The 12835-nt window shown below is 44.1% G+C and overlaps 1 protein-coding gene across 2 annotated transcripts in view; it reads left to right on the top strand.

Moving 5' to 3' along the window:
* Positions 1–12835, top strand: part of GNG12 (G protein subunit gamma 12) — a 136035-nt gene that overhangs the window by 50059 nt on the left and 73141 nt on the right. For both annotated transcript variants that reach the window (XM_047788694.1, XM_047788695.1), the window contains exon 2: positions 5284–5336. The gene's annotated coding sequence lies outside the window, so the exon portion shown is untranslated. The remainder of the gene's footprint in view (positions 1–5283; positions 5337–12835) is intronic.

A 12835-nucleotide genomic window follows, 5' to 3' on the forward strand; every position in this document is an offset into this window, starting at 1 on the left:
ATAAGCCTTACAGTAATGAAGTTGTCATGTTCATTCTAAACAAGACCTGCCCGATAGAACTTTTTATGGTGCTTGAAACATTCTACACCTAAGCCATTCAGTCCAGGCGCTGATCCTGTGTCTCCCTGACTACCTGAGTGTGGTTCCTGTGACCAGAGGAATGAGCTTTTAATTGTACTTATTTAAATTTAGGGAGTTGCCATCAGGGGTCAGCGGGTTAAGAACCCAACTAGTATCCATGAGGGTGCGGATTCCATCCCTGGCCTCGCTCAGTGGGTTAAGGATCCAGCATTGCCCCGAGCTGTGGTGTAGGTCACAGATGCAGCTTGGGTCCCACATAGGCCGGCACCTGCAGCTCCAACTCGACCCCCAGCTGGGGAACTTCTGTGGCCCTAAAAAAACGATAATTAATTAACACCCCCACCCCCCACCCCCGTGTGCTCATGGCCGTAGTATTGGACAGCACAGTCCTGGGCTTGTCAGTACTTCCCTGACATCTCCACTTGAATGTTTCCACGTTAACAAGGTCAATTCAGAATTCTTGATTTTCTTGCCTCTCTCCATCCATTTCTCCCCCAACAAAGCCATCACTGACCCAATTACTTGATCCGAAACCAGTGTGTCATCTCAGCCCCTTCCTTTCCCTTATCTCCCACATCTGCTTCATCAGCAGGTCAGAATTGTTTTACCTCCAGAATTGATACTGAATCCATCTGTTTCTCTCCATCCCAGGCCAAGGTGCCGCCATAGCTCACCTGCATCATTGAAGGGCCTCGGAATTGGTCACCATTGATCCCTTCATCCTTTGTTGCCATTTCCAGACTCTTCCAAACAGCTGCCAAAGACACATTGTTCAACATTTCAGTGGGTTGCATCACCCCCTGCTTGTCTGAAGGAATTTGTAGAACCTATCACTGTCGGCATTCTCTTACTTTCTTCTTTGTATACTTGTTTATTTTTGGTCTCCTATTACCATACAAGGGCCCCTTTCTCAGGACCCTTATTAACCTCATTCATTACTGTATCTCCAGCACCTACAACCGACTGTGTCTGGCTCTTAATTTGCACTCAGTAAACCTCTCGAGAAATAATTATATGATTGTTTATTGTGGAAGGAGATGAGCTAGCAAGAGTCAAAAATGCAGATTTATAATTTGGTTACAGTATCTGAGAGGATGCTGATATCCATATTCGTGAGAGGTCGGTGGCTTCTTTTACATTGTGGATGCAGATAGGGAGGGTGGATAATAGAGCTAATTGCCTTTATCTATGAACGGGTAGGTTGGGCCACGGTCCTGGTGCAATCTCTGACCTGAGCCAGAGGGAGCTCTTTTTCTCCCTGTCCATTTGCGTATGTCCCAGATCTGGAAGCTTTTGTCTCTCCCACTGTTAGAGAAAGAGAAGAGTGTCTTCCTATAAGCACTTCTCATATCCATCCAAGGGGAGTTCAGGTAGTGAGGAAAGAAGCATATCATGGAACTCCGGGGGAGAAAATGGCACAGCCACGTCTGAACAGCAAAAGGAGATTTCCAATATGAGACTGTTGTTAAAAGGGAAAAGAAAAGAAATATTTGAAATATACTCATAGGCAGTTATTTGAAACCAAGAAACCTTTAGGAAATAAGGGTTTGTGCCTTTTCTTTCTTGAAGATTGCATTTTTTTAAAGGACAATGTCTTCCCTGGCATTTCTTTATGGTGGCCAGCCAAGGCTTTTAGAGGGCATGTTATTGGTTAAATCCCTGCGCAAGGGAAAATGAAACTGAGGAACTTTGTTGGGGGTCTGATCAAGTCCGCCACACTCTGAGTTGTTTCTCTTCCCTAGGAAATGACTGTGCCCTCCGCACTGGACGAATGGAAAAGATGAAGTTAAAGCTTGCTTTGTTCAAGTTCATATTTGTAGGCTTTTCCTCCTGGTGTGTTTTTCTTAGGTGCAAGTTTGCAGCCGTGTCCCCTGTCCTTCCAGTGCTGTGCCAGTGCTGTCTTGTGGGTGCCTTTATTGAGCATCTGTTGTTTACCAAACACCTTGCAAGGTCCTGGAAAGACAAAGATGAGTTAGACACGTTCTCACCCTCCGGCGATTCTGCAAACAAGTGGGCAGAGAGACCCATAAATGAAAAACTGAAACACAGGAGCCACGTAGATTAGCAGAGGGAAGTGCACGGGCCATGAGAGGAGAAAGCAGTGGAACGGAGTGGGAGGCAGGCAGAATGTGGTGTTAAGGGTACAGGCCGGGGCACAGAAAGCAAACTTATGTCACCACATTGGAAAGGGGGAGAGGGATCCATTAGGAGGTTGGGGTTAACATATATTATGGTACGGAATATAAATGGTAAATAGGTAAACAAATGGTATGGTAAAATCGATAAACAGCAAGGACTACTATATAGTACAGGGAACTATATTCAGTATCTTGTAATAACCTATAATGGAGAAGAACCTGAATCATATATGTGTGTGTGTGTATATATGTGTGTATGATATGCATGGATATATGATATATGTAACTGAATCACTTTGCTGTTTGCCTGAAACTAGCACAACATTGTAAATCAAATAACTATACTTCAGTTGTTGGTGTTTTTTTTTTAAAGTGTGCAAGCTCTGGAACCAGGCTATCTGGGTTCACAATGTGGCTCTGCCATTTATAAGCTGTGTAACCTTAGGCTCTTGACTTAATGTCTATGCCTCAGTATGCTCACCTGCTAAGTGGATCCTAAACCATTTCATATGGTTACTGAGAGGATTAAAGGAGTACTTGAAACCATGCCTGGCATGTAGCTCCATAAAAACCAGCTTTTCTGATGATCAGTAGTAGTAATACGTAATTGTTGATTGAATGGAGTCACTACTACTTTACTGCTGTTACTGCAGAAAAGTTGTCCCTAAATCAGCCAACAGTTCCCAGAGGCTCCCCAGAAGTGGTGATTTTTGCATTGAGACCTGAAGGCAGGGTGATACTGTAGGGAAAGGACACGCTTGACAAAAGAACAGAGTCTGCAAAGGCTCAGAGGAGTGGGAGGGGGCAAGATTTCAGGACCCATAAGTAGGTGGGTGTGGATAAAGGACAAGATGCCCTTGGGAGAGTGCCTGGGACAGGGCAGGCTCGAGGTCACTTGGGCTTGGGAGCCTGGGATAAGGAGCTTGGACTTAATCCTACAACCTAGAGGAAGCCACTGGCAGATTTTCAGCAGCTTCAGGGCTTGCCTTGGGAGATGGGGAGGCAGCGTCCCCTGTGGCCTCAGCCCACGGCCAGTTGATTCTAAACAGCATCCCTGACCAACCCCCCTTCCCTGTGACTTGGGCAGGAAGTTCATACGTGTGGATATGATTTTACTCATTGGGAGTGATTTCTTGGGAGGCCACAGATGAACAAAGTGAAAGAATGTGTTTCCTTAATTCCTTTCTGCCTGATTCTTCCTCTTACTCCCTACCACCGCCAAGACAGATACAGAGATGTCTAACTTACAGACTCTTCTGAGAATCAGATGAAAGTGATGGTGTCTTCCCTGAGAAAAATCACGAAGGCACGATTTTCCAAAGACCCCCCATTAACCTCCTCCTACATCCCCATCTTGATCATCCAAGCAGCGCCCCCCCCAGACACAGCATGGTCTTTCTGACCCCAGACTTGCATGTGGTTTTTGTGTTCCCACCCTGAACTATTTTAAATTTAATTTGCTCCCACATCCCATAACTCCTCCATCTGCCATCACTGCTATTATCTGACCACGTATCATGGGAGCAGTCTTGGATCACTTGATGGTTATAATTAAAACTGAAAGTAATTATCTTATTTTGAGCCGTTCAAATTTAATTGACAGTGTAGTGGCTAAGGGCCTGGCTCTGGAGGCTGCTGCATAGATTAGAATCCCAGCTCTCACTATCTTCTAACCTCGTCTAAGTTACTTATAACCTCTCTCTGCCTCAGTTTCCTCATTACAGAATAGGAATGATTCTGTACTTACTTCATGAAGTTACTGTGGGGGTTCATTAAGGTAATACGGGCACATGCCAAGAACACATCGTTAAGTGCTATATAAATATTCGCTATTATCATGTTTTCTTTCTACTAAATGACACCACGGAATGGGGTAATTAACGATGGATTCCTAGGAGCAGGAACATAGATGAACAAAATCTCCATGTGCATTGCACTGACTTTGGAGCCTTGCCAGCATCTGAAGGCCAAGGATAGATTCCTTTGGCCTCTGCTATCTGGTGTGGAGGCTACTAGCTGGACTGGTGTGGAGGTCACTAGCCGCTGTGGGTGTTGACGGCTTGGAATGCTGCTAGCCCAAGTAGCGACGGTCTGGGTCTTAAAGATTTAGTATGACCAAAAAAAAAAAAAAAGCAAATGTCTCATTAATCATTTTTTATATCAGTTGCTTGTTGAAGTGACAATATTCTGAATACATCAGGTTAAATAATGTCATCTGCCTCTTTTTGCTTTTTAAATGGGGCTACCAGAAAATTTAAAGTTATATCTGTGGCTTTGCTATATTTCTGGTGAACAGCAGGACCTTAGGCTCACCATTATCAGTCAAAGAAAAAGGTATGGTTATTTGTGATCAGGTGACCACTTTTAGGTGGCCTTGGACACTCTTCCTCTGGTCCTTCAAGCTATACCGAACCAGTTTTGTTTGTTTTTTGGTTTTTAGGGCCGTACCCATGGCATATAGAGGTTCTCAGGCTAGGGGTCTAATTGGAGCTACAGGTGCCAGCCACAGCCATGGCCACAGCCACAGCCACAGCCACACCAGATGCAGGCTGCATCTGCGACCTATACCAGCTCACTGCAACACCAGATGGTTAACCCCCTGAGTGAGGCCAGGGATCGAACATGCAACCTCATGGTTCCTAGTCAGATTTGTTTCTGCTGCGCCACGACAGGAACTCCCCAGTTGGACCCGTTTTTTAGCTGGTTCCGTAAAGGGGGTCATGGCTTGGTCCTCACAGAAGGGATTTGGGGAACCAAGGCAAGAACAACCACCAGGAAGGCGTCCACTGACTTGGAGGGGTTGGGACGAAAACACTACCATTTATAGTTATACTGGCTTCAGACTTTCCGCACTCCCTGAAGGAGAGGAGAGCGTGCTCTCTGTTCAGGAAGTTGAAATATGTAGCCGAAAAACTCCCTATTCCATCAGGAGCCAGAAAAAGAAAGCTTTGCTAATCTTTAACTAGAAGAATACATACTCAACATGATAGCAGCCACTGGGATGAAAGGCACACCCTTTCCACACGTGATTTACTTAAGGAATGTTTGTTTCATTCTATTTCAGATTCATCCCATCACCTAAAACCTGGTAACAGTGGGCCACACAGAGTCTTACTGGTAAGTGCTCTTTCATTTTTAAGACAAAGTGACTGTTTGACATTATTTTTGAAATGATATTCACATGTCTAAGTTAGAGGCTTCCTTACTGGTACTATGATTAGATGTCTATTTATTCACATTTTTTTCCCCTCTGAAATGATTTATGATGTTTCCGTGCCTTTAAAAAACAGATCAATCCATGTTCTCTTGCTAAGAACATGGTCAGGGGAAAGCTCTATGATTACATGCCAAATACTATTAAAATAAAAACTTTTTTTGTAGTGAAACTATTTCCAGGCCCCTGTTGATGGTCTGCTTGTTTCAAACAGTATCCAAAACAACAAAATGTTACTTCAGCCAAGGAATTCAGACTGTCCCTTGCAGTGTGTTGTAATGAAAACTGGCTCATAGCTGTAACATACTAGCTTCCTTATTGCCCAATTTTTTTTTCCTCTCACCTCTCTTTAAACCTAAATGTGACTATTGTGAGATAACAGTTCTGTTAGTGGTAGAAAACTTCCTTTAGGGTTTGGCAAGCAGTGTACTTCTTAAGAGAAAAACCTTGAGGCACCTCTCGTGTGGCACCTCTCCCTGATATAGTTATGCTGTTCTTTGCAGTGTGTATCAGTTAGCTTTTTGCTGCATAACAAAGCTCCCCAAAATTTACTACCAGAAATTTAACTCAAAATAGCAATCATTTCTTTATTCATTAATTCTGTGGGTTGTCAGTTTGGGCTAGGCCTAGAGTATGTGATTCTTGAGATTTCAATTGAGACATTCATATGTCTTCAGTCAGCTACAGGTCCAGGCCACCTAGGCTGGTAAGTCACCTGTATATTGGCCAGAGTGGTGACAATGACCAAGAAATGGTTCTTAACTGTCCTGCACGTTCCAAAAGAGACAGTGGACGCATCTTGAGGATGAGGCTTAGAATTGGCACAATATGGCTTCTCACACATTCTGTTGGCTAAAGCAAGCTCTAACCTCGATTCAAGAGCTACAAGAATGGATTCTACCTCTTGGTGAGAGGAGCTGCAGAATCTCATGGCAGGGAGGAAGGATACAGAGAGGAGAAGAATTGGGGCCGTGTTTACAATCCACCCTACAGTTTTTATGAGTCTCATGAAAACAGCTGTGATGGAATGAAAAGCGCCTGGACAGTGAGAGGGCTCAGATCATGCTCCCATCTCCTCGCCCTTCCCATCACCCCATTCTGATTGACAGACCTACAATCCTAGCTTGCTGTTATGCTGTCTGGCATCTCAGTCTGTTCAGCAGGTTGCTGGGTGGTTTTGTCAATACCAAGTGTCCAGTGTTCATAGTACATCCTTTAGTTCAACTCTCAGGACATTCGTCCTTTTCTCCAGAACTTTCCGTGCCTCTGTGTTGCCCACAACACCAGCCTAGACTCCTCTCTGGCTTCTCCACTTCCATTATCTGCTCCATCCCCTCATGTGCAGCTCCTACCCTTCCTATTATTCTCGTCAGCCTTGCCTTTTTACCACTTCTCCCAAGGATACCTCACGCTGCTCACCCCTTCTCTGCTTAGAAATCCTTCCTATCCTGCAGGGCAGAGTAGAATCTTCCCTGCTCTGTAATATGGCCTCCTCTACCTGTTCCTGCTGTCTGTGATCTGCTCTGCTCTGAATACTTCAAATCCAAACACTGTTACTTCCTCAGTAGTGTTGTTGGGGTTCTGAAAGCAGAAGACCCCACGTGCCTTCCCTGCAGTGCTCAGCACAGGACCGAGTACGGCTGGTACTTAGCCAGGAAGCAGCGTGGACCCTGCCCCTGGTCCCCCACCAGCAGCTCTTCAGGATCATATAAGGCACCTGTTGAAATAACCAGCTCACCATGCCTTCACTGGGCCGTCCACAGTACTAGGTGCACCCCAGGAATCTTAAAGCACTCAGATAATTCTGATAGAATTGCCACATAGTTGGCAACCACTTGTGGAGAGAACAAGAAATTTCTTTCTTTAATTTTATTGGAGTAAAATTGGCTTACAATGTTGTATTAGTTTCAGGTGTACAGCAAAGTGAATTAGTTATACATATCCATATCCATTCCTCTTTCCCATATAGGTTACTACAGAATACTGAGTAGATTTCCCTGTGCTATATACAGGAGGTCCTTGTTGGTTAATCTGTCTTATATACAGAAGTATGTACATGTCATTCTCAGTATCCTGTTTTATTCCTGCCCCCCCCCCCAGTTTCCCCTTTGGTTTGATTTCAAAATCTGTGAGCTTGTTTCTGTTTTATAAATAAGTTCTTTTGTATCATCTTTTATTAGATTCCAAATATGATATCATATGATGTTTGTCTTTGTCTGACTTTACCTCATTTAGTATGATGAGCTTTAGGTCCATCCATGTTGCTGCAAGTGACATTATTTCATTCTTTTTTATGGCTAAGTAATATTCCACTGTATATACGTACCACATTTTCTTGATCCACTCCTCTGCTGATGGACATTTAGGTTGCTTCCATGTCTTGGCTATTGTAAACTGTGCCACAGTGAACATTGGGGTGCATGTGTCTTTTCGAATTATGGTTTTCTTAGGCTATATGCCCAGGAGTGAGATTGCTGGATCATATAGAAATTCTATATTTAGTTTTTTAAGGAACCTCCATACTGTTCTCCATAGTGGTTAATATACCCATCAACAGTGTAGGAGAGTTCCCTTTTCTCCACACCCTCACCAGCACTTACAGAACAAGAAATTTATATGAGACAAGGATTTGAGTCCTGGCTTTGCTACTTCTTGGGTCTGGGACCTTATAAATGTAATCTTTCTGAGCTTCAGTTTCCTCATCTGTAAAATGGAAATAATATTCATCTTGAGGATTGCCAGGTGGTTAAAAAAGTATGATGTCTGTGCAAGTGCTTTATAAACCATAAAATGTAATTAAAATACATTAATCAATTGTGGATATGTGGCTATCCAGTGTTTCCAAAGGGGCCGTTACCTCCGTGGTGATAGTCATGGTGATAATGATAGAGAAACAGACAGTAATCTGGGGTGGAAGGATTAATAATTACAGCAGCAATAGTCCTAATTATTGCATGTCACCTGTGTCCTGGGCACTGTGATAACTGGTTCACATAGAATTATTTGACATTTATAAGGAGATCCCCGTAGGAGTTCCCATTGTGGCTCAGTGGGTTACAAACTGGACTAGTATCCATGCGCATTCAGGTTCAATCCCTGGCCTCACTCAGTGGGTTAAGGATCTGGTGTTGCCATGAGCCTGTGGCATAGGTTGCAGATGCAGTTCCAAGTCTTGACCCCTAGCCTGGGAACTTCCATATGCCCCAGATGTGTCCCGAAAATGCAAAAGAAGAAGTAGAAGAAGATCCCCTTGTTCAATGGCATTTGTATCATAACCACAGTCTCTCCCACCATCAGTGATTTAGTCTTTTGATTCTTCATCTTCATCCCTTAGAGAAATAATTGTCAACTGTTGACACCTTACCGATATCAAGTACAAGGGCCTGTAGAAGTGCAAGCTACTTTGATTAGTGAGAAAAGGTGGGGAAGGGAGAGCAACCAGCAGTCCTATTGGGAGAGTACTGGGGAAGAGGTGTGCGAAGGAGTGGACCAGAGGGCCCAAGGAAGGATGGAGCCGGGGGAGGAGGGATACACAGGAGGGCGGGAGGCAGGTGGTCCGAGGCAATTATTGACCTGACAGTTTGGCCTAGGGTTGTTCCTGGTCCAAGGCCACCACCTTCTCAACCCATTCACTTGAGGCTTCCCCACAACAGCCACTACAACAGGCAACCTGTGTAAAACTGTCCTCCATGCACCATCTGATTGGTTGCCCATTATTTGATTGCGGTCAATAGAGTATATATATATGCCCGTCTTCTTTCAAAGATTTTTGAGGCAGCTTTTAAAAACACATATAATAAGAATCCAAAAAATAAGGAATGAGGAAACCAGGTAGGGGTAGGAAAAGTAAAGCAAAGTCAGAGATCAGGTTATGCATGGATGAGAGCCTGTATATATGCCAGCAGGTCCCATGGGCTTGCCTCTGAGCTTCTGAGCAGTCACTACTAGGAAAACACAGTAAACAGCTCTTGGTAGCCAGAGGATAAAAGCATGCTAGGCACTCAGGAGCAGCAAGGTTCATCAGGATTGAGGACTTAGAGTAGTTTCCCCTGAGTGCTCGTGAAAAGGATGCCACATAAGGTAGAGGACAGCATCCCTGCTGTAACAGACTGATGAGGACCACCTCCGTGGAGACCAATGATATGATACCTACGTGCAAGCCCCCGAGAAGAGCCCTTCCAGTCGAGGTGTGCATGTCTCTGCTGGCCTTGCTTCAGCCGAGGATAAAAGATGATGTTTTCAGCTGGACGAACAAGTACATATATTCATCTCTCCTCCCTCCCCCCATGGTGGGGACCTCACAGACTGGCATGGCTCTTGAGGCTGAGCCTGGGCATGTGGCTATGAACCAGACTTGGCACACGAGCTGAAGTCTACTTACCCTCCCTGTTCTAAAAGAATAAGAAACCACTTCCTGGAAGTACTCTGTGAATATGATTTCTCCCAACCCCAAATCATGGTATGCCATGAGTCAGTCTGTGCATTGTTTTTGTTTTGTTTTTTGGGGTTTTTTTTGGGGGGGGGTTATCTTTTTGTCTTTTTAGGACCACACCTGTGGCATATGGAGGTTCCCAGGCTAGGGGTCGAATCAAAGCTATGGCTGCCAGCCTACGCCACAGCCATAGCAACGCAGGATCCGAGCCGTTTCTGCAACCTACACCACAGCTCACGGCCACGCCAGATCGTTAACACACTGAGGGAGGCTAGGGATTGAACCCACATCCTAATGGATGCTAATTGGGCTTGTTGACCACTGAGCCACAACCGGAACTCCAGACTGTGCCCTTGTGATACACAGAATCTACTTGGACCTTCACCGCTGTGATCTGTGTGGCCCACTTCCCTTGCTCCACGTGTATCTCTCCTGTTTTGAGTCCCAAAGCTATAGGTCAATTTTTTTTTGCATTTTTTTTCTTAGAGTATAGTTGGTTTACAGTGTTGAGTCAATTTCTGCTCTATAGCATGGTGACCCAGTCATATATATATTTACGTTCTTTTTCTCATACTATCTTCCATCATGGTCTATCCCAAGAGATTGGACATAGTTCCCTGTGCTGTACAGCAGGACCTCATTGTTTATCCATTCTAAATGTAATACTTTGCATCTACAAACCCCAAACTCCTTGTCTATCCCACTTCCTCCCCCTCCCCCTTGGTAACCACAAGTGTTCTTTATGTTTCTGCTTTGTAGATAGGTTCATTTGTGCCATATTTTAGATTCCACATAAAAGTGATATCACAGGGTATTTTTTTTCTCTTTCTGACTTTCTTCACTCAGTAGACGCATCTCTAATTGCATCCATGTTGCTGCAAGTGACATTATTTCGTTCCTTTTATGGCTGAGTAGCTTTCCATTGTATATATGTACCACATCTTCTTAATCCATTCATCTGTCGGTAGACATTTAGGTTGTTTCCATGTCTTGGCTATGGTGGATAACACTGCAGTGAACATACAGGTGCATGTATCTTTTTGAATGAAAGTTTTATCCGGGTAGATGTCCAGGAGTGGGATTGCTGGAAAGCGTGGTAGGTCTATATTTAGTTTTCTGAGGAAGCTCCATGCTGTTTTCTATAGTGGTTGTGCCAGTTTACATTCCCATCAACAATGGTGTGTTCCCTTTTCTCTACACCTTTTCCAGCATTTGTTATTTGTAGATTTGTTAATGATGGCCATTCTAACTGGTGTGAGGTGGTACCTCATTGCAATTTCGATTTGGATTTCTCTAATAATTAGTGATGAGCCTTTTTTCATGTGTCTGCTAGCCGTCTGTATGTCTTCTTTGGAGAAATGTCTATTTAGGTCCTCTACCCATTTTTCAATTGGGTTGTTTGTTTTTTTATTGTTGAATTGTATGAATTGTTTGTGTATTTTCTAGGTCATTTTTGATACCACAGTGTTCCGTACCTTTCAGGGGAACCAGGGCAGTTTGAGAAGCTATTCCAATAGGAATAACAGACCCCAAGTGTGTGTTGGAGGGCAGCAAACTCAGCCTCTGTTGTCCACTTCTGGGATTCTCTTCTTCCAGTCAGTAACTTTAATAATTTCTTCAAGAGTAGCATCTAATTGGTTGGCAGCACTATTAAGGTGAACCATCAGGCTCAGAGGCTGGTATGAGAGTGATGTGCTTAGGATGAAAACATTTTAGTTCATTAAGGATCGTTGTCAGAAAGGAGCCCTGAATTTCATGACAGCTGCCCATAAACGGGATTTCCCTTTTAGGCTTTGTTTCTTAGTTAGAATTATTTTGGTTGCAAGTAACAGAAATCTAACCAAACTAGTATCTTAACTTAAATGCCTAAAATGTCCATGCTGGAATGGACTTCAGGCATAGGTGTATCCAGGGGTTCAACAACATAATGTTAGGTTGTTCTCTTTCACTCTCTCCATCTCTTGGCTCTGCTTAACTCCGTCAACTTCATTCTCAGGTACGCTCCCCCTCACTATGGTGCAGAGGTAGCCATCAGCATTACATTTCCATCATCTTCAGGGCTGTGGATCTCAGCCATAAGAGCGTGCTTCTTGTGCCATTGTTCTAACAATAGCACCAAGGAGGGATCTGGGTGCGTCCAGTTTGGATTCCTGGCCCGAATCAACCTGGCCAGAAGGAGGCAGGAGACAGCAGGTGGTATCTGTTTATCCAGGGCTTGGTTCATGTGGTTCTTGAGAGAGGATGAATCCCACCCGAATCACGTGGAATTGGGCCCCTGTGAGAAAAGGAAGAATGGTGTTACCAGAGGAAGAAAGGAAAGGCAGAGCATGCCAAGCAAATAAAATGTCTAGGTACCAGAGTGTACTGATTTAGAAATTCTTAATTTGGGGTCCATTAAACTTGAAGGGTTTAAAATTAGATTCAGCTTCAGTTACATTGCCTACCTATTCCAAGTTTGGTCTCATGATGGAGACTGGCAACAATGAGCATACGGAGAGGAGGAGGGTAGGGTCAGGTGGGCAGATTTTGGCCTGAGGACCTCATGTCGCATCTCCCAGGTCTAGCCTCTTAACCTGAAGGCAATGAACAGACTTCAGAGGATCTGTAATCCATCGATGGCATCAGCGAATGGGCTTCTGTAGTTATTTGCAAAATGGTATCTATGTACTCTTTTACTGGAGAAAAGGGGTCATGCTTCCATCATTTTTTTCATAGGACTCCCCAGTCCTCTACTGCTTAAGAGCCAACGTTTCAGACCTACTCGAATTGTTTTTAGTTTGGCTAGCTTCATCTTATGTGTTCATTTCTTTTCTTGGCTCAACCAGCAGGGTTTAGCGTCCATGGTAAACACAGCTCCTTATGGAACAGACACGGTGATGTCAGTGGCTGAGTATGTTGCATCAAATTGCACGTTGAGGTTTTTGGGCATATATGTAAACGTATCACGGTGGTAGTTGCCATTTACCTAAT

This window comes from Phacochoerus africanus, chromosome 8 (genome assembly GCF_016906955.1).
Source record: "Phacochoerus africanus isolate WHEZ1 chromosome 8, ROS_Pafr_v1, whole genome shotgun sequence".
Classification (NCBI taxonomy): domain Eukaryota; kingdom Metazoa; phylum Chordata; class Mammalia; order Artiodactyla; family Suidae; genus Phacochoerus; species Phacochoerus africanus.